The following is a 24,653-nucleotide window of genomic DNA, read 5'->3' as shown; positions in this document are numbered from 1 at the left end:
GACTGTCTATTCCAAAAAGGCTTTAGTATTCCCATGCTTTGTGCAGTTTTTGAAACAGAACAAGTGCTCCTCGGAACCTACAAGTGCCTTAACTGAGAGAGCCTCTCCTACAGATGGTCTCTCCCAATTAGGGTAAAGCAAGACTCATTTACCCATGTACAGACACTTAAATGCCTTTGAAGTGCTATTCTTTTATGAATCAGTGTTCTGTCAGTGAGTAGGAAATTACCTACTGTCCAAGGTAGGTATGAAAGGGACAAACTGATTTACAGTACTGAAGTCTTTTAAATGTTCATGTTTAATATGATCCAGTATCTATTAAATACTTTAATGAAACAAGGCTTTTCTTATTAAAAATAAATTAATATTTTACATTGTGAGGTCTGGATTTTAAACAATGTTAGGCATTCGTATCTTAGACACTGAAAATTAAAACATTCCAAATATTCCCGGCATAGGCGTTTTTCACACAGGCTCAAAAACCCAACAACAAATTACACGAGAATCCTACTTAACTATACATAGAGTATTATTGACTGTTAGTGATGAATAAAATGCTGCATGTTTCTACTGATGTCAATGTGACCTCAGAACAAGACATTCATATAATGCAGTGACTTATGCCTAATGTTACCCAGGAAACTTAAAAGCCTGGCTTTATAAAATGTCCCTGAGATGTTTCATTAGCTGTGTTTGTATGTCACTTATTTATGGAGGTATTCTAAAAGCTCCTTGTTGATTCTTTAATGCACCAGCCAGGAATAAAGGCTTGCTGGATTTGCTAAATGTATTCTAATCAGAATCAGAATTGCTACAGCTGAGCACAGGTGGGGGTTAATTACTATAACAAAAGGTATTCATGTTAAAGGGTTCATAGGCCTTCAATAAGTATTGTGCATGTTGGGTCCACTAGGGGAGTAATAGCTCTCTCTCCCTCTCATGTCTCTTCTCTATTCGTCCTGTCCCTCTGAACACAGTTTGCAAAAGGTGAAGAAATCCAGCATAGAAATTCAGTGCAGTTTTTGTTTTCTTTAAATTTACTACGCACATAATTTTACTGCAGCAGAACCTTTTAACAGAACACCACCATGAGAAACTGGAAGGGAACCTTAATATTGACAAGCTGGGCTCAGACACTGCGGCACACCAAAAGGTCTGGGTGCACCTTTGGAGGTACACTGTTCACAGTCTGCTCCATTTCAAATTCACACATTTTATTATAATACTATTGTTATCACACTGCAGCACTCATCCTAACTTGCAGATAGTGTAGATGTTACATATATTGAAAAAGTTACATTCATCTGGTTGTTTACTGAAAATACTTAACTTCGGTATATCAGCTTTCTGTAGTACTACATTAAAGTCCCAAGCCCAAAATATGGCTAATGCTAGTTCTATTATTTATGTTTAAACTCAAAGCTGTTGCCAAAGACAATATGGCACAATTCTGACAGGTCATAATGAGGATTTTCTATTTAACTTAGAAATGCTTGGATTTTAATGTTTGCAGGATCTGTAGCAGATGCTGGAATTTAATTCAGATTTAACCTAGTGTAACTCAAAATAATGTAATTTACACATTCAGATTAATAATGTAAATTAACTGGATTGGGCAATTTGCTTAGTTCAGATATATAATAATCTACCCATATGTACTGATGTATAAATGTACTGATTATGTTCAGCATTGTCTATTATTTGGAGATTAAACTGGTCTTGGGTTTTATTTTACATTTAGGATGTACACCTTTCATTGGCAAATCTTCTTCATGTATTTGGTGGTGCACATAGGAGAGATATCATGTTCTATAGCCTAACAGTCAAAATTCCTCAGTCAAATCATCCGGCTCTATAGTATGTGTACCATCTTGTCTTTTCAGTTATGTTTTGTTTCACATCTTAACTTTGCTTCTCAGGCCTTCTATAGCATATGCCTGGAAGGAGACACCCCACAGTCAACTGACCTATACTGCCTAAAGGTTTGACTGAAAAGTGTTTTGGAGAATCTCATTAAATGTGGAACCTTTATATGGGCTCTTCATTCATTCCTTCAGTGAATCAGAAAGCATTTCTTCTAGCAATGAGGTGATCTTAACCCCACCAGTCATCTGATTGCCATTCTCTTAAATGATTGTGGCTCTCATGTCAGATGATTGTAGTTTCCTTGAGGCTTGTTTTCACCACGTGCTATGTACAATCTGAAAAATGGGGATCCTTTCTGTAATTATTATTGGACTGTCTGCCAGTGGGGTCTGCCTGGAGATAAAGTCATTTATGTGTGGCAACATTTTGCCAGTTCAGCTGGTTTGTGATGGAAGGGTAAATTAACTGTACCAGCCCAGATTTCTACGTTTGCCATGATGTGTAGCTGCTTTGCTTCAGGAGTTTAGAACATAATAGGGACTGTCTTTCAGTGTTTGCTTCATTGTAGGCAGGAAATCACACAAAAGACTCTAATAGAGCCATTTGTGTGTGTGTGTGTGTGTGTGTGTGTGTGTGTGTGTGTGTGTGGGGGGGGGGGGGGGGGGGGGGGGGTCGGTGTTTGCATGCACGTGCATGTATATGTATAAACAGTGGGCTGAGTGAAGGCCATGGAAGAAATACCACTGAAGCAAACCAGACCTTTGAGGTGTTTAAGAAATCTAACTAGGGATTCTCCCCTGGTTACAATGAAATGTCATCAAAATATCCATTAACCAGACAGGTAAAGTTTGAGAACTCAGTTTTGGATGGACTATTCACAGCAAATGCCAGTGTCATAATTCTAAAATTAATCACCGTAAGTGCAGACAAAAGATAGCATCACAAACACAAGCCGCTTATACTCATGTTAAAATAAGAGAGGGCTGCAGGCATTGTTCATGTCTTTATGGGTGTGTGCGTGCATGCGTATGCATTCATATACACAATCAACCCCTTAAGAAGATATAGTTATTTCCTCTGCTTAGTGTGGGAAAGTAAATTTATGTATGTAATCCATGTGTACAGTATAAGAGCTTTTGGTCAAAATACATATGAATATTCACATTTAGATAAAGCTCTTTTCAAGTTACTGAGAAGAAGAAAATATGAATTGAAGCCAACAATAAATGTGGTGCAACTGGCATGCAAACAAAATGTTGTATCAGATTTATTTGGGTTTACTGTGGACAGTACAATGCTACTATTGCATTTGTCTAAATAACATTTTGCCTGTCTAAAACTTTTTAGCATTATCTCAATTCATTGATTTATCTGTGTGCAGAAAGCATATTAAGTATACTACTGGTTCACATTAACTTGTCTTTTCACCATGCTAACCTCCAACTAATTATATCCTGTATTGAGTTTAATTAAATCTCCGTGCATTAAACCACACTTTATATCAAATTGTCATAAAAGTAGCACATACTTTTATGATAAATTGATACAAAGGGTGGTTTAATGCACAGAGATTTAATTAAGACAGAAATAAATATGTAATAATAATGACATAGTAGTACTTAAGTACTGCATAGTACATAAATAAATTAATAATTATATTTTCATAATATTAATTACTCATTTAATTACCAGCAATACATTTTCCAGCAACTATTTATATGAAACCATAACTGTTGATGTCCTACTTGTTGATCCCTTAAAATATTATAGATCTTTGGTAGGAACCCCTAAATAGGTTAGAAATCAGATAACTAATGAAGGGACTTTACACTGCACAGTTAGGTGCCACCAAATAAAGTGACCACCTTTTTTTCTTTTTCTATAACTTTTCCTTGCTCTCACTTTGGAGATATCACAAGAGTCAGAGAAGGAATGTTTGCCAAAAGTAACATTACAGCTCTGCCAAAAGGGAAGGGATATAAGGTGAGCTCAAATGAAATACATGTGAGAGCAGAATAACACAACTTAAAATGATAAAATCATGCCACAAACACTGCAAATTCTGACAGGAAGCATTTAAACAGTGAATAGTAGAGAACCCAGACTGGAACCTTGAAGAATTAAACATGTAGTTGAGAAAGAAAATGTATGCAATGTAATCTATATAAAACTAAACTAATTATCTAAAGTTACCACTAGAGATGTTTGTAATATATTGTTTACTAAACCATGACAAAAAGGGCACGGTGGGTGGAGCTATGTAAAGACATATTTAATTAACTTCTCAACTATTTCGGAGGTGATGATATTTCTGACAGCTGTGCTGTGGACATCAGTGCAAACAAAAAACATGGTAATTATCAGAAAAGAGACACTGTAGCATCAGGGAATACACCAGAGCCTGGGTAATAATTAGAGCATGCAGCCAAGGTTATGAAACTTAACATGTTAATTAAACTATAGAGTTTCAAAGAAGTCATGACTTATGGTCCCTTGAAACCAGCCATACTTTGCATGTACAGATTAAAGCTATTTATATTTTAACAATTTGTGCCAAGAATTAGCATATTATTTTAATACAATTTGTTTGTTATTTATTACAATTTATAAAGAAAATCATGATTCGATTTTTTTTCTGCATTGAACAGAATTAGTAAATGTAGTGTGTTTAACATTAAATGACTCTTAGAGTAACAGTCATGCAAAGAAATTCACTAAGAATGCACACCATTATTCACCTAGGTTTCACACAGTCTGCTCTGAGGGTGTTGAAATGTAAGATTGTTAAGAACAAAGGTTTTACTGGTGGTAATAGAACTAGGCAGAAACTGAGATTTAATTGTTTCACTAATTCAATTATTTACTCAACAAATCAGTAAGCACTGTTTATTTAGTTTTGGGAATTAATGGTTGGAATGATCAGGACCTGGTATAGGAAACCATTTGCTTGTCAGTTTTTAAAGCTGTCAGAAAGAATACTGGAAAGTTTAGCACCCCAACATTTTGTTATATGAATAATTAAAACTACTGAAACAGAGAAAAGTAAAACTGACAAAGTTTTTTTTTTTTTTTTTTTTTTTTTTTTTGTTATTTGACAACTGAATGAATGTTTTCACTTTTAGCACCTGTCTCATCTATCTAATATATCGTGCACAATCACTCCTAATTGTTTGAGTATATCAGATGCGGTGCTAGTCCTGAACATAAGAGAAAATGCTTAGGTAGGCTACATCCCCTAGCAATTTATGATAGAGTGGTGGAACAACTAATATTTGCTCTGTCTCCATGTTATCTGTCAATGCAAAATTTATTTGCTTATAGGGTGTGATTTTAGCCGCAGTAAGCAAACAGAGGCCACTTACAAGCACCGCCGTAGGATGTCTGATGTATTTCTGTCAGACGTAATTGGTGCCTCGTTTATTTTCCTCTGCCGTCAAGCAGCGCATGCCCCACTGTCGACAGATAGAGTACGCGCACTTTCATAGGTCAGATAGAAAAAGACGGGGAAGGGGAGCAGCAAGTTAACGAGCGCGCCTGCGAGACTGCGCCCAACGAGTAGGGGGAGAGGTCCAGCTGCAAAAAACAACAACAACAACAACAAAAAAAAAGAAAATAAAAAAAGAAAAAAGAAAAGAAAACAGAAAGAAAAAAGGACGACAAAAGAAAAAAAGAGACGCCTCAACGATGGCAGCATCAAGCACCTGGTTAATGAGAGGGGATGAATGATACGGGAGTTTGAAAACGAACGACATGCGTGGTAACGGGAAATTAAAACATGGTTTACGCACTAACGTGGTTCCTGGAGTACCAATTCTGCTGTAATTTAAAATGGAGTGGTAGGGGGAAGAGAATCGGGTTGTCTCCATCATTGGGTGGCGAATCCACCTGCTAATACCGGAGGCCCAGGCTCGGGAAAACATGGAGAAGTGCCTACATTGAGGGGAAAATTGTCCAAACATCCTAGCTTTTATCTGGCAGCGGAAGGTGGCTCTCCGGCGTCAAGAAGAAAACCAGTATCTCGATGCATCTACAAGATGTAAGTGAAACGTCCTCCTGCCATTCACGAGCTACTGTTGGAAAACATATCAGCTTTTCGCATTTACATCACAGTTACGTTCCTGTAAATAAATATGCATGTGATTTACATTGCGCATCGATAAAAAGACGAGATATCAAGCTACATTGCTATTCTGATCATTTTGGCTGTCAGCTGCAGTTTCCATCGGAGTAGACAGTTTACGTATGCTATTCGCACGGAACAGGCTACTTTTGCCTTAACGAAACAACATAATATGCACAAAGAGTTTTATAATTCCCAAATTGTTCCCTTCTACGGTTACTAGAGAAAGCAGTGACTTACAAAGCAGTACGATGTGCGTGAATGTACTAGAATACTTAAGAAGATTGAATGTTCTCAGCAAGAAGAGTCCCGGAGCCTTTTTTCAGGACACAATCTGTAGCCCGCGGAGCTTTCATATTGTGACAGCCCCTTACATGAGATGCACAGAAATAATCATAAAGCCAGCAAATAATCATAAAGCCTCTAACAGTAGTCGTGGTAAAGAGCCTCAAATAAAGTAAATAATGTACTTTATTTATTTATATATATATATATATATATATATATATATATATATATATATATATATATATATATATATATATATATATATATAGTGGGAAGGCATATCTTTCCTTGTAATCCACCTAAATGCATTCAGATTTAGCTGGTTAACGCATATGAAACTGTAGCTATTTCAGAGTTGTTCTACTACTCAGAGTGATCAAGAACCAAATTCCTCCCTCTATTCCTGTCCTCCATAAAGAATAAAGTATGGTTCACCCTTCTAGCATGTGAAGTAACCATACAGAAGGCCTTAGGCTGAAGTAGCTTCAAAAGATAAGAAAATAGAGGCAAATTGAGATGATGTCCTGACAATGATGTTGATATTCATCTCTGGTGCTGAAGCGTTTTTGGCCTTAAGGCTAAATGACGCATGTTGGAGGATGGCCTGGATCAGATGAATTCCATTCTCAGTTATCACACATTCCCAGCCTCAAGTATTATATCACTCCCAATCTGTTTTGCTCACTGACTGACTCACAAGTCCATCAATGGGGCAGTCTCTCTTTTTTTTCAGTGTTTAGTCATGTGTGCTTGTTTGTTTTCTCTGTGGTCATCACAACAATGGCCGCTTAAACGATGGCTATAAATATGAATTTATTTAGAGGGAACCAGATGGCAAAGTCAAATGGTGGTTGAACCAGGAACTAGGCAGAGATGCATGAAATAATAGAGAGAGAGATACACATGCATGTAAATTAAGCAGCAGTATACTACAATAGCTCAGCTACACAATAGTAACAAGCTTCATTTGGTGTTCACAACATTGAATTGGACTGATATATTGAAAACAGGACTTTTGACAGTTATCAACCAATTATGCAAATTATTTTTTGGTTGTTTTTTTTTTGGCGGGGGGGGGGGGGGGGCATGAGGTGTGGTTGTGTGGGTATCAACTATCTTCAGAATTGATTATTTTTGGATTGAAATTAGATTGACAGCTAATATTAATTTAACATATTGTATATCTAAGTATGGTGTGTTGTGGCTGTTGGGGGTTGGGGTTGGGTTTAACAATGTTGTTTTGTCTTGATCCATTTTCTAAGTCTAGCTTATAGGCCTGCTGCAACAGTTAGGCGCTGTTTGAAGACATGCTGTGCCTTTTGCAATGTTTCATTCTGGTTGTCTTTATTTAAATTTTACATTTTGTTTTTCCATTTGGGACCAAAACAGCTCACCTTCTTCACTAACTTGCTGCTTGTCTTCACATTCATCGCTGTCATAGTGCATTCACTACTAATGTCATTGCTTTAGTGAAAGACAAAAAGCCCATTGTTAGTCAGAGTAAAGCAGCATAAGTTTATCATCGTTATTACTACCTCCACCCCACACTTGATGACTCGCTTGCTCTAAGTCATAACAATACGGTGATTCACACCAATGCACTGATTTACAGGCCAACAGTATGTTTGTATCATAGCAACATTCAAAAATAGGTTTGTCTTGTTAATTTAATTAGACACTTAACGTTCTGTTATGCAGGTTTATAACAGAAATGCAACCACCCCCCGCCCCTCTCTGGATTTAGCCAATTTGTTCTAATGAAAAAAGTTCAGAAGAAAGCTCTTAGACCTTAAAGCATGTAAAGCATCCAGATATAGGACCTATTCTATTGTGTAGTGTAGGCCTACAATGCCTAGACCTCCTCCTAAACGACATTTTGTCCTTTCATATTAGCCTTTCTGTATTGTAGACTTCCCATGCCATGTCAGGAAAAGCCAGACATAAACGACACTAAAACTTTTCGATTCGGGCGACGGTTGTCAGCAAATACAGTGGCGACGGCTCTCTTGGCGGCAGCCCGCTCGGGTCTACAGTTGTTACAAACGAGAGCGCCACTGCGCCATGCTTCTTAGACCCGTGCTACAACAACAGCTCTGCGGGGCCTCCGGCGGCGTCCGCTGCAGCGCTCTGTAATTAAACGGAGGTAAGGTCCAGGGGAGATTGCTCAGCTCCATGATTGCTTTTCATGGCCGGGGGGTGGGGAGGTGGGATGTAGCTCAGGCTGCTCCCGAGGGACGGAGCCGGGGCTGAGCCCTGAACCACATGCATGTATCCTAGACTCCCCTACTGCTGTGTCTAACATGCTGAGATAAGTAGCTATTTTTACATTTTTTATTCGTACTGACGTATTTTTGTTTAATACCGTGTTGTGAACCGGAGGTTTCGATGAAACTGGTTAGCGTTTTACGTAACTGAAATTCTACAGAGGGTCTTTTTCTGGTGCCGGGATTCCATGTCAGTCATTCTCCAGTGTTGGATTCGCTACTGATGCTCGTGCGGTGTAAGCGAGCCTTACGGACATGGCCTGGTGCTTCTCTGCACTCGCCACACAGACAAGCAGGCACTGATAACAGAAACTGTATTTGTCTCGCACTTAGGCACAAATATTGCGATTTCCTTCACATTCAGACTCTTTTATTAAACCGCCTGGGAATATCCCAGTGTGCCTGTTCATGCAATGCCGCAACAGTGTCCGCAAGCCTGTTTAAATACGACTGAAGCAACTTTGTGAAGTAGTCTACAACTGAGTAAGCAGTGCTGTTCACATAGAATGCCTCCCTCTGACGCCTGTGGCGTATATCTAGTATTTTTTTCTATTTGAATGATGCAGGGTTGTTACACTGCATTTAAATTGCTCTACTTTAGTGACTGTGGTCAAGAGCTCCTTGATTAAATCATGTTCTCATCATGTGACACTCTAGAGTAGTCAACAGTAAAATGACTCAGATAAGGGTACATGCAGATGCAGTGGAATGGATAATTTCTTATATACGACAGAGGCAAGGAGAGTCAACAACACAGGGAGGACTATATGTGAAAAGCCATTTTTTTTCTCCCTGCTGTAATGTCATATTTGTCTTTGATTTTACCCAAGGTAGACCATATTACAGGCTTCTATCTTTTTAGATGGAATGTGTTGTGTTTTGTAGGTTTGGGGACAGTTTGTAATTCTCTGCTTCCCCCCTGCAACCCACCCTCCAGAAGAAGATTAAAATTAACAAGCAGCCTTCGTTAGTGGGCTTTGCTTTGGGGGCTAAGGGTTCCTGGGCCAATGCACGGCCCCCTCACGCAACATTGTAAGAAGTGGGAGAGTGTGACTTGGGTAGGGGGGTTTGCTCCCCCAGGATCAGCAGTGGGAAGGTCCCCTGTGAGAAGCGAGGCCAGGGAATGACAGGAGGTCCTTTGTGCGTCTCGGCCCTTCATGCTGCAGTCTCTTGTTTCAGGCACCGGCACAGGGGAGCTGAGGAGGAGGCCAAAGAGAGCATTTCTTGAACAGGAGGGACAGTGCAGGGGGGGGGGGGGGGGGGGGGGGGAAAGAAAAAGGAATGTTGTAAGGATGTTTCCTCCCCTTCTCATTTCTCTCGAAAGGTGGTTTTGTCCTTTCAGAATAGGCACAATTCAAGAGGACTCGAAGTTTGAAGCTGTATTAACATGACATACTGGCAATATATTTAATGGAATTATTTGTAAAAGGCACAGAAAGTAACAAAATATTGAGATTCACACAATATGCTCTGTAGATCCCAAAACCTTTACTTAAAAATATCTTCATGTAGAAACATATTTGCTTTGTAGAGAATAGTAGAATAATATTATTCCCCATGTTGTAACATCTTCCTCAATTAGACATTACTGCAACTTCAATTCTTAATTAATTTTTGTATTAATTATGTCTATAAATGCAAGAAATATCATTAACCACATTAATTAACATGATCAGGCTCCTGCACTACAGGCACATATTTTTTTTGCATTTAATATGAGAGTCATTTCAGTATTGTACAAATATAAATAACTAATAGTTTTGGTTAAAGTTCCTGATCTGAGACTAGTGTTACTCTTCTTTTAGAATGGATTTGAGTATGTAAACTGATCTTGAATTATTATAAAAATAATGCCACACTGAATGATGTGTACATTTCAGTCATGCACAGGCCACAATAATAGGGAAATATCTAAAGCTGTAGTCCATGTTAACATATGATAATAGCTATATGTAGAAACTACTAGAAGCATAGGATTTTGCAGTCTGGGCTCCAAGTCCTAGTAAATGAATCCGTCACGATTTTCTTCAGCTACGGTTAGCAATTATAATTATTAACTTAAAACAATCATGTTTTCAGGTTGCAAATTAGTGAACCTGTTTAGAAATTGTCTATTAATTAGCATTTATTGAGAACTTGCTAAATGACATTGTGTAGCAGTATACTGATTTTTATTGCAGTTTAACAAAATAAACCTGTTAAGTCCTGACTTGGTCTGATTGAATGTTTCGCTGAGATCTCAGTTGTATGTGTTGTGTTGTTCAGTTCTATGAGCTCTATTGCATCATATGTTTTTTCAACTGTGGACGGACTTGAGTCACAGATACACTGTGGGTATGCTGTCTTATACCAAGGCATGTAGAATATATATTTTTAAAAGGTATATTCTAAAAAATTATGATTTATTCAAGTGTCTTGACTCAGTGCTGTTCCCCTGCACTACAGTGCTGTCAATTTATTTTTCTAAAGCTATGCTCTCAAGAACATCACTTTAAAGAATTTTTGCCAGATTCGAGGCATAAAATATCATGCCCTACATTTAGAAATAGAAACTTGACTCATTTTTTTCTTCTAAAGGATTATACATTCATACAAAATGTAGTGTGAAGCCTGAATGAAAGGTGGTATGGGTTTGTTAATACATAAGTACTCAGGCTAATTGCCTTAGTTCCTTGTTAACCATATAAGAATTTTCCAGCCAGAATCTTCTCCTGAAGGAAATTGTTAGTGTTTAGATTTAGGTGATATATACCACTGACGCAAACATGGGGGGGGGGGGGGGGGGGGGGGGGGCATAAACAAGCCAAACAAATTTGTTTATTTGGCAGATGTTGAGTCCTGATTCTTGTAAGCAGAGCCTTCTCAGCACCCTAGATTCTCTCGCTGGAGTGTTTAAATGGAGAGCGACTTCACACGATTAACGCGAATAAGCTCAGAAAGCTTTCACCTGTTTGCCGACACGCTGTCTTGGCCAGAAACCTTGGGCTGCCTGGCAAGGCATGGACAAAATCAGCATGCATCGCCACATTGGGACCTGTCAAGGTTTTACTGTCAAGGCCTGAACTGTCTGATTATGTCGTTTTTTTTCCCCCCTCCCTCCCTTCCTCTCTCCCTCCCTGGCTCATCTTCTCTTTACTCAGGGGGAAATGAAACATAAGGCAATTCCAACACAGCTCTGGGTCCTGGAGCGAAAGAAATGCGAAAATCTACGCGCTTTCATTTGTTAATCCATTTAAACTCTTACATCACCTTTGGCTTGGCCAATTAATTTTCTTGTCTGGCCCATTTTCTTTACTCACAGTGGAATCCATACTCTTTGATTTAAGATAAGGAAAATTGAATTCCAAATACATCCCAGATTTATTTGTAATTAGAGAAAGTACACCACTTGACATGTCACAATCCATTTATTCTTCTGGGCTAGGTTGTACTAGGACTACAATCTAATTGTGAACCGTGTCACTAAATTGTTATGTTTTTGAAAAAGTAATGAAATAGTCTAAACCATTTGATAATCACCACTTCAGTTCCTAATACTAACTGCCTAGAAGCAAACATATAATGTTGATCAGGAGTATTTCATGTTCCTCTCATGTTTTGATATATGTCCTCCCTTTTGAGAGATGACCGTCACTGTTGCCAATGTTGGGTCCCTGAGCAAGACCATTAACCCTCAAAAAGTTGCTTTGGACAAAAGTGTCAGCTGAATGCTGTAAATGCAGCCCCAGGTGTTAGCTCTGGAATGGGACATATGGGAGAAGCCTTGGTGGAAAAAAACACCCTCCTCCTTTCCACTGCCAAATAAATGATCCACTAGAAAACATGCCCTTGTTTGTCAGAAGCATTAAGCTCAACATTCTCAGGTCTCACCTCTTTAACATCCCTCCTCTGTGGAATTGAAAAGCACATGATTCTGTGCTCCCCGAGTAAAGCAACGAGAAAAGCCAGTGCAGGAGCAACGGTTAAGCACAGAGGAAAGCGATGCGAGACCAGCAAGATGTAACATGGGTGTGCGAGCACAGGGAGGTGGCCTTTAGCTTTAATCTTTAGCACATGAAAGCGGGGGAAGACATATACAGCTCGGGGGATTCAGAAAGGTCCCCTTGGCTCCTGGCTCTGTTAATGAACGTGGTCCATTTATTGCAGTGGCCTGATAACCTCCCTTGGCAGGATTCTGGGTTTCATCCTGAAACCTGGCAGGCACAGACGATTGGCGATGTGGCTGCCTCTTTTGGGTGTGTAAATTGTTTTGGAAGCAGTGACTGATGCAGGATATGATAAATGGAGAAATTCTTGTCGCCCACTCCAACTGCATGTGAAGCTCTGTTGTAATGGTTTACTAAAGCGACACGTTTTATTTATTTTTTTAAAATACATGCTTAGTGCAGTATAGATTTATGGTAGGCTCTGTCCTCTGTGAGAAAACTGAAGAATAGGCTTTTATGATTGGAAACATAGACTGGTTTTATAGTTCAACCATGTGAATAATGGTACACAGTGAAATAATTACCCTGGCTACACATGCTGCATTGCTCATGCCCTGCAGTGTATGGTGGACACAGAAAGATACATTTTTTCACTGTTACCTTGATATTTGACATCAACACAAATAACCTCTTTAAAAGATAGTTTCCTATGTAGTAGTGACACTGAGCTGGGTCTGCAGTATGACTCCCTGTGAAAGAAGGTTCAGAATAAAAGTCCTTTATCTATCTCTCAAAGACTGGCCCTCTTATGATCGGAAAAATCACAGGTGTGATATAACAAACTAGCAAGCTCCTCGCTTGTATTGCACTTTTAATATTAAAATGTTCTTATGATATTAGCGAGACCTTTTATACCAGATACCTACTTTTATACTCATCAAGTCATATACTGTTTTGTAATTAAACATTTTACCTATATTTGCTCCTATAGAGGCTAATGTAAGAAATTAGAGTAAGCATTTGCAAATAAAGGTTTATATTAGCATTAGTTTTTAAGCTGTGAATAGTTTTGGGGGCTTGATTTGAAGTTCAAAACTAAAATGTTTAAGACTACAAATTTCGTTTAATTTAGTCATTCCCTGCCCTGTAGCTTCCCGTTCTTTCAATTTTCCACAATAAAATGTCTGGTTTAGGAGTGTACTTAATATTGACTAAGTCTTAATTATAATTTTCATAGAGCATTGTTCCCCCACCATTTCCGTGGTGATGTGCTCCAGATTCCCCTGGAGACCATGGCTTTCCCCATCACTTTTTAAATCAATTACATTTCCTCCTCCCATGCACCTCCCATTGTCCCTGGCCTCTCAGCTGCTGCTCTCCAGCTCAGGGCTTCTGATTCCATGGCATTTTTTAGTCTTTTCTAGGGGCAATTTGCAATGAATAATGAATCCTCAGGAGACTTAAATGTCCATGCTTGCCTTCAGTAAGCTATTGATTCTTATTTAATTCCTTCCTCAGAGATGACTATTTTCACATTTCACTTTTGTGGACCTGCGTGTGGGCACACAAATAAATGTGTAATGCTCAGATGTCTCGCTCTATAACTCTTTGTAAATGCATGAATAGGAACTGTTTTAGTAGGGAGGTCAGTAGGATCTTGTGTGCCCTGTGACCCTATGACACTAGTGGTTGGGGGAGGGGCAGTCTTCTAGTTTCTCTATCAATAAAATGCAGTGACAGTGCCCATGTACCTCCAGGTATATGCGGTGCACTTGCCAAGGAGAATTAGTATACATGTTCTTGATGGCTCCTTCTTATTTTAGCCCGCGGCAGGTAGGCGGGTAACTTGAACTGCGGAGGATCACTGTGCAGCGAAGTCTGCGTCTAATTAGTTTGTCTAATTATGTCTTTGTGCTGAAAATTTCTCAAATTAGTGGTATCGTGCAGAATGTGAGGATGCTCATTAAGGTTGTCATGAGAATTGTATGGCGGCTGGATCATCAGTGAACAGCCTTCTGGCTTGCAACGGCACTCATGGTCAGCTTTCATTTTGACTTAACCCAAGTCCCTATAAAAGTATCTATCCTGGATGTATTTTCAGCAAATGTGCTAACAAATGGCAAACATTACTTGGACCTTCCAGAGGATTCATCTTCAATGTTTGTGGGGTCCTTTGGAGCTGATCCTATGATTCTGTGAAGAAGCACTTTCTCATGACGCGTATGGTACTCCCAGTTGCCAGCACAAACAGACAGCAGTATTATGACCACCACTAACCCCACCTACTTCGCAACCCCCTACCCACTCCTCAACCCACCCCCCAGCTATCCGCTGGTCCATAAGTGTGTGGTAATTGGTATTCAGAGTGGCAGCTGGGATCCTCGCAGACATTGCAGACAGAGAACGAATTCAGTGAGTCAATACACTGGTTCATTAGGACACTGAGTCACTGCGAAGCTGCCTCATTTGTTTGTGTTTATCCAATACTTGCACTTAAGAAGCACCTGTCACCCATTCATATGACAGTCCTGACAAAATGATCGGCTCTTGTAGCTGCCTGTTGTCTTTCTCCTGGCTGCTTGAATCAGTCTCAGTCAACATGCGGGTTGCATAGGGATGGTGGCATGAATGAGCAAGGCCATTTGTGGAGATGCTTTTGCTAGCATTTGCTGTATCAATGTAGCACAGCCCAATCCTATAAAGCTATATGTTTGGCATGAGGTCAAACAAATTGAAAACCCTGTGCTAAAAAGTTATGGAATGTCCATTTAATGTGTCTCTTGGGCGTTCCCCGTATATTGTGAAGTGAAATTGACAAGAAGCTGTACCTATGGGTTCCTTTAAGAGGAAGTAGCTTGGTAACCTTGTGTTGAGTGCGGAATGGCTATAAAATCTCAGTAAAAGCCCTCTTGTGAAGAGAGAAGGTGGGCTGGTGGGAGCAGGCTCTGTGTTCAGCTCTCTTTGGCCTTCTTGTTCTGTGAGCTTTCAGCAGTACACACAGAGCATCATGACCCTCATTATGGTTGCTTGGGAGAGCGTGTAAATGCAAGAGTTTTCACCATAACTCCAAAGGGCATCAGGATAGAGGCACCTAACCTTTTAAACTACTAGAAGACGTCAACCATACAAATAACTCATTAACCTTATCCACTTAATGAAACAGTGTCCCCCCCCCCCCCCCCCCTTCCCGGAATTAGACTTGTTTAATTGGCCATTGCAGAGCCTAAAATGGCATGTCCCTTTCTGAGCGACAATGAAAGTGGGCACTGGGACCTGTTAGCCCTTACTTCCAGGCCGCTTAGCTAGCAGTACGACTCATGGGGAGGCACTGGCGGTGGAGGGCGGGGACAGTGGTTCAATAGGAAGCCACTTTTAATCACCTCACTCAGAGGTGGTATTGTCCAGAGGCGGCACAAATAAAACCTTCCTAATACCCCAAAGTAGACGAGCCAGTCTAGGGCTGCACAAAGCCCTCTGGAAAGCTCACACACAGACCAATCAATACAGTTGATTAGGATAGGGGAAAGAGCTGAAGCTTTGGCCTCATTTGTTCTCCTGAAGGAGGGCCCAGCAGATACGTTACCTAGCCTAAAGCACCCTGTTTTCTTGGTCACTTCATGAAATATTAAAATGATCCATATTCAAAGTAATGATCTGCAATATGTTCCAGCACTAATTAACTTGGTTGTCCTTGCTGACTCATTAACTTAGCTGTCTTATTGTGGTGTTTTGTGTTTCACTCTTGAAGTGAATGATTGTTGTGTTACTGTGTACCAGTAACAATGAAATATGATGAAGCAATGAAAGATTCCTTAGGTACATATTTCTGAGATAATAGGTTCAAGAAATTCATAGTAATACATTTATTGCTTATTTTACTAATTTATTTGGCAGCTTTAATATAACTATGATAAGTACAAATACAGTAACTGAGAGTTTGAGGTATTTTTGGGTTCTAATAATCCACAGTGAATTGCATGTGCACGTTATTTTTACATGTGCTGAAGAATTTGATATATCTGTCTCCTTTTATTTGTAATTTGTGGATTAGTGGATTAGTTGGAGGTATCATAACATGGGAAACTCTCCAGCCATGACACAAAAGCTGTGATGATCTGCTGTCTATGCTGATATGATGTTGTGCTGACATCCCAACCTCTATCTATCCACACACACACACACAAGCGTGTGTGTGTGTGTGTTATGGAAAAACTGGTGTAGTACACAACTGTTCTTAACAGACAGGACGCTTTGGCCTGTTGGCTAAAGGAAAATAAGAACAGTCAATTAAGATGCAAACCCAGCCTTTACAGAATTGAACGGGCCAGTTTGTTGTGCACACATCAGACTATGTGGGTTTGCTGTTTGAGTCATGGATCAAAAATAATCACATCAGTAGATGTGCAAAGGCAAAAGCATATCAAAGGCACGGCTAGAGCCGGCAGTGCAGTTGCAAAGCTGTAAGCAAGTCTCGGTTTGTGGTCTTAAGGTTAGACAGAATGGCTGAACCCGTGAAGTTGTACTATCATCGAGAGATGTCCTTGGTGTGAAGCCAGCTGAAAGAGTTGTTTTCACAGCACAGCAAAGAATTTCTGGAATCTAGAACAAAATAAAAAATGTTGTGAGAACTTAATTACTTTTTTTTTTTATTGCAACGTCAGACTGCAAATACTATTTAATTGTCTGCCAATTACAAAGAAAGTCGCATTTAATACCTCAGCCATGACTGAACAATTTGCCACAGTGCATGTACACTATTCCAATGTGCATAGTATTTACTGTCATTTCGCATATACATAATATTACATATGATTAGTTTTAGAACATTCCATAGATGAGCCCTAAAAGCAGAGGGCTTGAGCTGTATTAGAGAGAGAGCTCTATGGATGAAGCAACATTTGGTTAATCTCCAGCACAGTGCTGGGAGATGCTAGAGATATGCAATTATGATTGGCTGCTGGTTTTGAGATGTGTACTCCTCAACTCCATTGGTGAATACTGAATGCAGTGAATGCTGAACATAGAAAAAAAAGAGAAAGATCTAAGAGTGCTGGGGGATTTCTCTATGATGTGTTAACCAGATTAATTTGTAGTAGATTTCAAATTCTGTTGGACTACAAGAAAAGTTGACATTTTGGCCAACCTTATTTTAGGTTACACTCCATATTTTAAAATCTGTAAGAGCATTGTTCAAAGGTAGAATGACACATAAAATCCAGATTTGAAACTCACAGGCTTCTCAGCCTGTTCTACCAAATCTTTGATGTAGCAAGCAAGGCTAAAATGTGGTTTGCAGAGTTGTTTGCAGGTGTTGGTCCATCCAGTACCAAGGTCTCGGTTGCCTCTCTCGGTTGATCGTGCTGGACGACCAGTTCTGTTTGATTTGATGGACTACCATATGCCATCTGAGACATGAGAGCTGTGCATGCCACTACAGGCCACTGCAACAAGAGGAGAGGTGAGAGGGGAGACGAGGAAAGGGGGCCAATTGATTCCTCTCTGCAACGTACACAGCCAGGCCAGCAAGGGCTGTACCAAGAGATTCCTCTGCGACTGAAACACACACACACACACACACACACACACACACACACACACACACACACACACACACACACACACACACACACACACAGACACACTCCACTCACACTTTTCCCCACTGACCACATTGGTGCCTGCTCAGTGGCAAAGAGATGAGGAGGCGTCTGTGCATGGGACACCTTCACATGCATGCCTTCATTTAAGGGTTTGCATGGCGAACAAGGCTCGCTTGCATGCAGAGGAGTGGGCTGCTTTCCCACGCTAATCTTGCAAAAGACACGTGCACACGTGAGTCCTCCAGAGCACCCCAGGCCAGGCCAACTCGAGCATTGTCCCTACCACAGAAATTGTTTTTTTTTCTGCCCAGCATCCCAGCTCTTAAGAAATACAGTGTAATCGTTGTCCAACCTTAGTCAGCCCCCCCCCCCCCCCCGCGAACCCTACTCCCTCCCTCCCTCCTGTCATTTGAAATGTGCCCTGCATAAATGGAGGCAGCTGCTTGAGTGTAGAGCACAGGGGAGAGAGAGGAGGCTGAATCACAATTAGCTAGGCATTTCCCCTCCCCATGCGGCAAGCGTGCCAGCCGTTCAGCCAGTCTGGGTGAAGCGCTGACCGTACGCCTTGCGACACTTCTGTGCCTGCCAGCCATTTGACAGAGACCTTCGTTTAGGAGTACACGAACGCCTTTCTCTTGCTTTTTGGTTTTACCCTTTTTGTTTGCACATATTGTTTGAAGTGGCAGCTTATCGTGTTTCCTTTGTAATTAAATTTTAATGCGGCCCCTTGTAATTGGGACAAGCGCTTTCTCTATGGGTATGTGACACCCAGTTTTATGTCTCTTAAAAATGCAGCAATAATTGAAAACCAAACGAATTCGCTGCAGATGGTGTTAGATGTGTGTGCCATATGGGAGCAGGTAGTGTATATGTCTGTGTGTGTGTGTGTGTGTGTGTGTGTGTGTGTGTGTGTGTGTGCACGTGCGTGATGCACATCCCAACCCCCCACCACTCCCGGAGCTCTACTGATGAGTGGCTGAATAGGGAGCAGCTCTGAGGGGCGTGTTCGTTCTCACTGCTCTCCTTACTCTGTGTTTTTCTCTAAAAGCTCTCTCCAAAGTGGGGAATTACATAGCTGCAGTGACGCACAGGGTCGTTAGCACCTGTCAGTCAAAGTCCCAGCAGCCTGGATAGAGGAGGCGAGACTGTGGTGAGCGGAAAAAAGCAGGCCAATGGGTGATGATTTAGAGACAGCCAACAAGGTCAATGGGCAACCGGTGAGGGAAGTGGCTTTCAGGGCCTTTAGATGGGGCTACTGGAGCCCTTAATGCGAGTTAAAGACTACAAGGTCTGCTTTAGCCCTAGTGCGCCTTCGCTGCTTTAACCACGGTTGGACATGAATTCGACCTGCAAGAATAATGTGTACGTGACTGCAGATGTCTGATAACATCGCTTTTTTGGCAGACCCAATCACATGATCCTGTTCAACATATGAACTTCAGTTAATCTCTCAACCTGATTTGCTGCTAATTTGCTACAGCATTGAATAGTTTACTGTCCTGTCCATTTGACAAGTTTTAAAAAAGCCTACTTGGGTTAACAGTGGTAGTGTAGGGGAAAGTTATCCTCATTGTATGTTGAAAACTGCTTGGTTACCTACCCATCCATGGCTGTGGCCTGTTTTAGGATACCGCTGTGTAACGATGGGTGGCATGTCGTTTCAATCTCTCAGATGAGGGCCATCCACAGAAGACCTTACTGGACCATTTCTGCCTTAAAGCAGCTACATTCGAGTTTAAGATCTTATTTTAACAGTGGTCAGCATAATAGTACTACAGAGAAGCTCTCTAAGCATGGTTTGGGGGTGTTAATGTTGGATGCTGACTAGGCAGAATATAAGAGCTGGTGAAACAAAGCTCTGCGAGAGGCGAAAACAATTCATGGGGACAAAAATGTGTGAGCCTAGATATCTTAATTGTGTGTGTGTGTGTGTGTGTGTGTGTGTGTGTGTGTGTGTTGGAGGGAGGGGGCTGCTGTAATCTGGGCTGCTTCAGCTCTAACTGCCAGCAGGCAAATAAGAATGCTGTGGATCTCCATCGTTCTCCTTCATTCACACTCATATTGCTGCTTGCTCTCTTCGTGCATACACTTTGTGAGCACAATGCAAACACAATAATGTCATTTTGTCTCAATTACATTTAACAAGACATGGAATTGTCCTGGTTGCTGGTCTTGATGTTGAAGAGATGGAAAACTTATAGTGTTCACAGAGATTCACTGTGATTTTTTACAACAAGCCGCACCACAAGTTCACAGGCGAAACTACAACCTAAACCACAATACAGCTGCATGTTCTTGTTAACTATCTCTGTATATTTGATTTATTGCTTTTGTTTAACTACAGTGCACTTCCTCAAACAATTACCTATAATTTCCTTTGAGGGAAAAAACCATAAAGGATTTTAAACTTGCGAAGTTTAGTTACCATAAATTATTTACCATAACTTTGATAACATTGACAAAACTGCACCCAAATAACTACATCATTCCTATGAACTAGCCTTCCCTTACAGTACACACTACAATGAAACAACTCAACACTAAAAACAGCAAAGCTAAATAATATAATGTACAACAAACAAGTCATAGTGGCATCTATAGTATACTCCTAGTTTAGTGTCACAATGCAAACTACAAGGTGCCAGAAACATTCCTAACAAGCATACTGTTTGCTCGCAGTACCACCTCTGTTATTTAGGTATGTAGGTGTACATGCTTCTGGGACACTACAGCTGATCATTTTTCTTCCCTATTGCACATGCTGAGGTGTTCCTTAATGGCATTTAAATTAGTGTTATCATTTTAAGTGGCCTCCCACTTCAACTGCTGGCATAATTTCCTGCATGGATTGTAAAGGGAAGGTGAATCCCTCCCCCTCCCCTGAGGATGAACCGAAATACTTTACAGCTATCGGGAAAATGTGGCTTCACAGCTTTGGGTCAGCAGGAGGGTGGCACCTGCTAACCAGATTGCACACAGTGCAGGGCTCACTCACCCATGCACCATGCTTTTGGCAAAGCCTAGTGATTCAGGCATGCAGGGTGGCTTGTTCCTTTGTCTCTTGGTGTTGGTACAGTGAGAGGTGTTTTCTGCATTTTGTTTTGTGGAACTCAAGTTGCTTATATCTTTTCCTTCCCCTCTGAGGCATAGCTGTCCAGTATTTGGTTTGATACATGTTAGAGAGTAAGATAATAAGGTTCAGGATGAGGAATTCTTTCTGGGCAGGGGTCCAGGTTGGATTTCATTCTTTAAGTCTTCTGAGCAAAAGGCTTTAACCACCCTAGCCAAAATGTAATTTTCCCAAACATTTCTTACTTGCTTGTTGCTTTTTGTCAAATTTGCATTAAAAATCAAGCTAGATGATTCTGACTGAACTGTGGATGACCTCAGCAGTTCCTAGGTCAGATGTGCTGGGAGCTCCAGGGCAGGTTTCTGGGTTTCTGGAAATCATACAATAATAGGTTTCTGGAAATCATACAATAAGAGCTAGGCTACTGCTGTTTCATCCAGGACTCTTGTTTTAAGCTTTCAGGGAAGCCAGTTCTGTCACACTGAGAAATACCCACTTGGTTACTAAAGTGTGTGTACAGTCAGGGCATAGATATCAGTATATTGATTGCATACACTGTTGTGATGCTGCAGTGCTGGAAAACTGCTGCAGTGCTTCAAATTCAAGCTAACATTTGCACCAGCCTTACCATCCACTTTTAAGCAGTTTGAAGTAATTCTTTCTTCATTAAAAAAGGCAGAATGAAAGCATCCCAAAACTATTCACTGAGGAATACACTTAGTCTGAAGCTGCCATATTTGATATTGGCTGTTGAGTAGCAGGAGACAGTGAGACACACCACAGGCCTGGGGGTGGGCTGAATAATTGCTGTGGTTTCACCACCGAAGACAAGCTGCTTGCATAAAACAAGTGCATGCGTGCAAGGTCAGAGGCCAAAGGTGGTGGAATGGGTTGCCACGCACCAGGAGGTCAGCACATTTAGGCCCAGCTCCAGGCCTGGTGCTCTGCTTCCACAGGCTCTTCTCACCCAAGTGTCCGGCTGGTGTTCCCACATGCAGGCCACAGCATGCTGGTCCCATGTTTCAAACAAAATGTTCTTGCAAATGAGAGCTGTTTTTTTTTTTTGTTGTTGTTTGTTTTTTTTTTGCATGGGTATCATTTTTAGCAGTAAAATAGCAGTGGTGGAGTCTAATAATTTGGTTGCAAGCATTTAATGAGAGGAATGGACCCATTCGGTGCATTGGCTCGTCCAGCGTTCTGACTCCAAAGCGAACTTTGCAACATTCGTAATCATGCTATGACAGTGAAAGGAGTAAACAGACCACTGTTACTGCAGTAACTCACATGCCACTTGGGAATAGGAGCTTTTCTACTATATGCATTTTTAATGTAGGTTAATACAATTTTATTGCATAGGCTCAGTGTATTTGTTTCACTATATACTAATTAATATAACAGAATTTGCAGAATTCTGATAATGCAGAACTTATCACGTTTCATAGTGAAAATTAATTTCACACTGGGATGAATGTAATAAAATGTAACATTATTATTGTAAGAAGTGGTTGATTCTTATGTCTATTTTTTCCTCCATGTGAGTGTGTGTGTGTGTGTGTGTTGTGGGGGTATTACTGGTAACCATGGCCACTCCCACCCATATTTCACTACTTAAAAGAATGCTTTTACAAATACATCTAGAAATTTCATTGCCTCTAGCTTGCAGTGACTATCAAGGGTCTATATCATTCTCACACTTTCTGCTGCCAATATCATTGTATCCTCTTGTGTTCAACCAAAGATAGTGTGTACTAAATGGCAATCATATTACTGTGATTTGAACTGAACTGCCTGCTGTCAAAAGGTTTTAAAGACCCTTCAAAGACCAGTTATTGTTTTTTTTGTTTTTTTTTATCCTGGGTGAAATGCTGATTGCTAGCACTAAAGGGAAGTCCTGGAGCAGGAGAAGAATTCATTAGGGATAACAGAGCCGGATGGCTGAGTGTGTTCATAACACAGTGTGCATCTTTGTTCCTATGTACAGTCCCTAGATCTGTCCATATGATGGGTGTGCCAGCTGTTCCTGTATATTCTACCCCCTCCCTTGAGAGTAATACTGCATTCATAATTTAGTTGAAAATTTCTGCTAATTTCTTACTGATAAAATAAAATACCAGGGAAGTGAGACTGCTGCATGAATGCCTTCCTTGTCCTCCTAGCAAATGACTCACTTGAACCTTCACCTGCTTCAATGGTCAGAAAGGGAACTAGGCTTCTGCAGCTGACACAGAGGCTTCAACACTGAGACCGCTGCGTGAACCTGAAGGAAGGGGTTGCATTTCCATCTGCGGTGCAAATGTGTCTCATTGTCCTTTTTGCTCGGCACGTCCAAAATGGTCCACGCAACGTCCTCGAATGAAAGGGAGGGCCACGTTATCGCACTTCATCAGAACTCTTCCTCAGACCTGCCAGCTACTTTGCGGGGATGCACGCTCTGCCAAGTAGGCGACTGGCAAACGACCAGGGGCTAGTGACAACAGCCGATAGTAGAAAGAGATCCACGTCTAGTGCCAAGTGTGCTCTGCCTGGCAAACTTGTGCCAAGTATCACGCCTCCCCAACTTTACAACGGAGGAAAGCATACACTCACGATGGAAAGTGAGAAGAATATCTCCAGCCCCCAAGCCCCCCACTTCCATCATGAACAGTGTGATTCCGTGCAGCTCTGTGTGATGAGGCTTCTGTTCTGGGCTGCCTTGGAATCGTTGTCTGCCCCTGCACACTGCACCCTGGGATTCAAAGGCCAACAGCACAATTGCTACATGACCAGCAGCCCGTTCTTGTACGGTAAACATTGCCTGTGCTGAGAAAAGATAACAGGGCAATACACAGACACTGCAGCTCTTTTGACTCCCATCGCAGCCTTGTCAACCTTAACTGCAAATTCCTACAGAAACAACAATTTTCTGGCCATGAAAAGTAGTGGAACCCTCCTCCACCTCCTTTTCCCTAGCTGTGTCACAGATGGTGGGAAAACCTTTGTAATGCTAATATAATATCAAACTGTGCAAGGGCCAGCTCAGGCACTGCTTTTCAGTGAGTCCACCGCCTTTTGCCATGGAACGGTTTAACAGTCATGTTATGGAGGGGAAAAATGGGGAAAAAATGACCACCCTCTGACATGGCTGAAAAGCTGGCATTGCCGGTGGGTTGTCTGGCATGTTGGACAGAGCCTCGGGGAGACTGGGTCTTCTTTTGATTTTCCTTTATTGCCCCAGTGCAGTGTTCAGTTAATTAACTCCAGGCCCCAAACACAAGGCACAAAAGTATAATGTGCTGGGTTTAGGTCTAAAAAGACACCCTTTAATGTGGGAACAAAAGACATATCTGGTGAAATTGAATATTTTGAAGCTTGACCAACAGGCTGCAACAGTTTAGGATTTGAGCCGTTTGTTGATTCGGCTCCTTGTTATCAATGCCGGCTCAGTGTTTGCAAGTGAGCACAGTTGGGAACTAATATTCTGTACGGCTGATTTCATAAACAACACTATCAAAGGTTAGTCTCCCTCACTAGGCACACATT

General features: G+C 41.0%; 1 protein-coding gene across 1 annotated transcript in view; it reads left to right on the top strand.

Annotated features, from left to right (window-relative positions):
* The first annotated feature begins 5,518 nt into the window (after positions 1-5,518).
* Positions 5,519-24,653, top strand: part of nexmifb (neurite extension and migration factor b) — a 39,807-nt gene continuing 20,672 nt past the window's right edge. Inside the window, exon 1 of the mRNA XM_027031569.2 lies at positions 5,519-5,902. The gene's annotated coding sequence lies outside the window, so the exon portion shown is untranslated. The remainder of the gene's footprint in view (positions 5,903-24,653) is intronic.

Source organism: Electrophorus electricus, chromosome 12 (genome assembly GCF_013358815.1).
Source record: "Electrophorus electricus isolate fEleEle1 chromosome 12, fEleEle1.pri, whole genome shotgun sequence".
In the NCBI taxonomy this organism is placed as follows: Eukaryota; Metazoa; Chordata; class Actinopteri; order Gymnotiformes; family Gymnotidae; genus Electrophorus; species Electrophorus electricus.
Note: the sequence above shows the minus strand (reverse complement) of the source record. Positions and strands in the feature narration are given on the sequence as shown.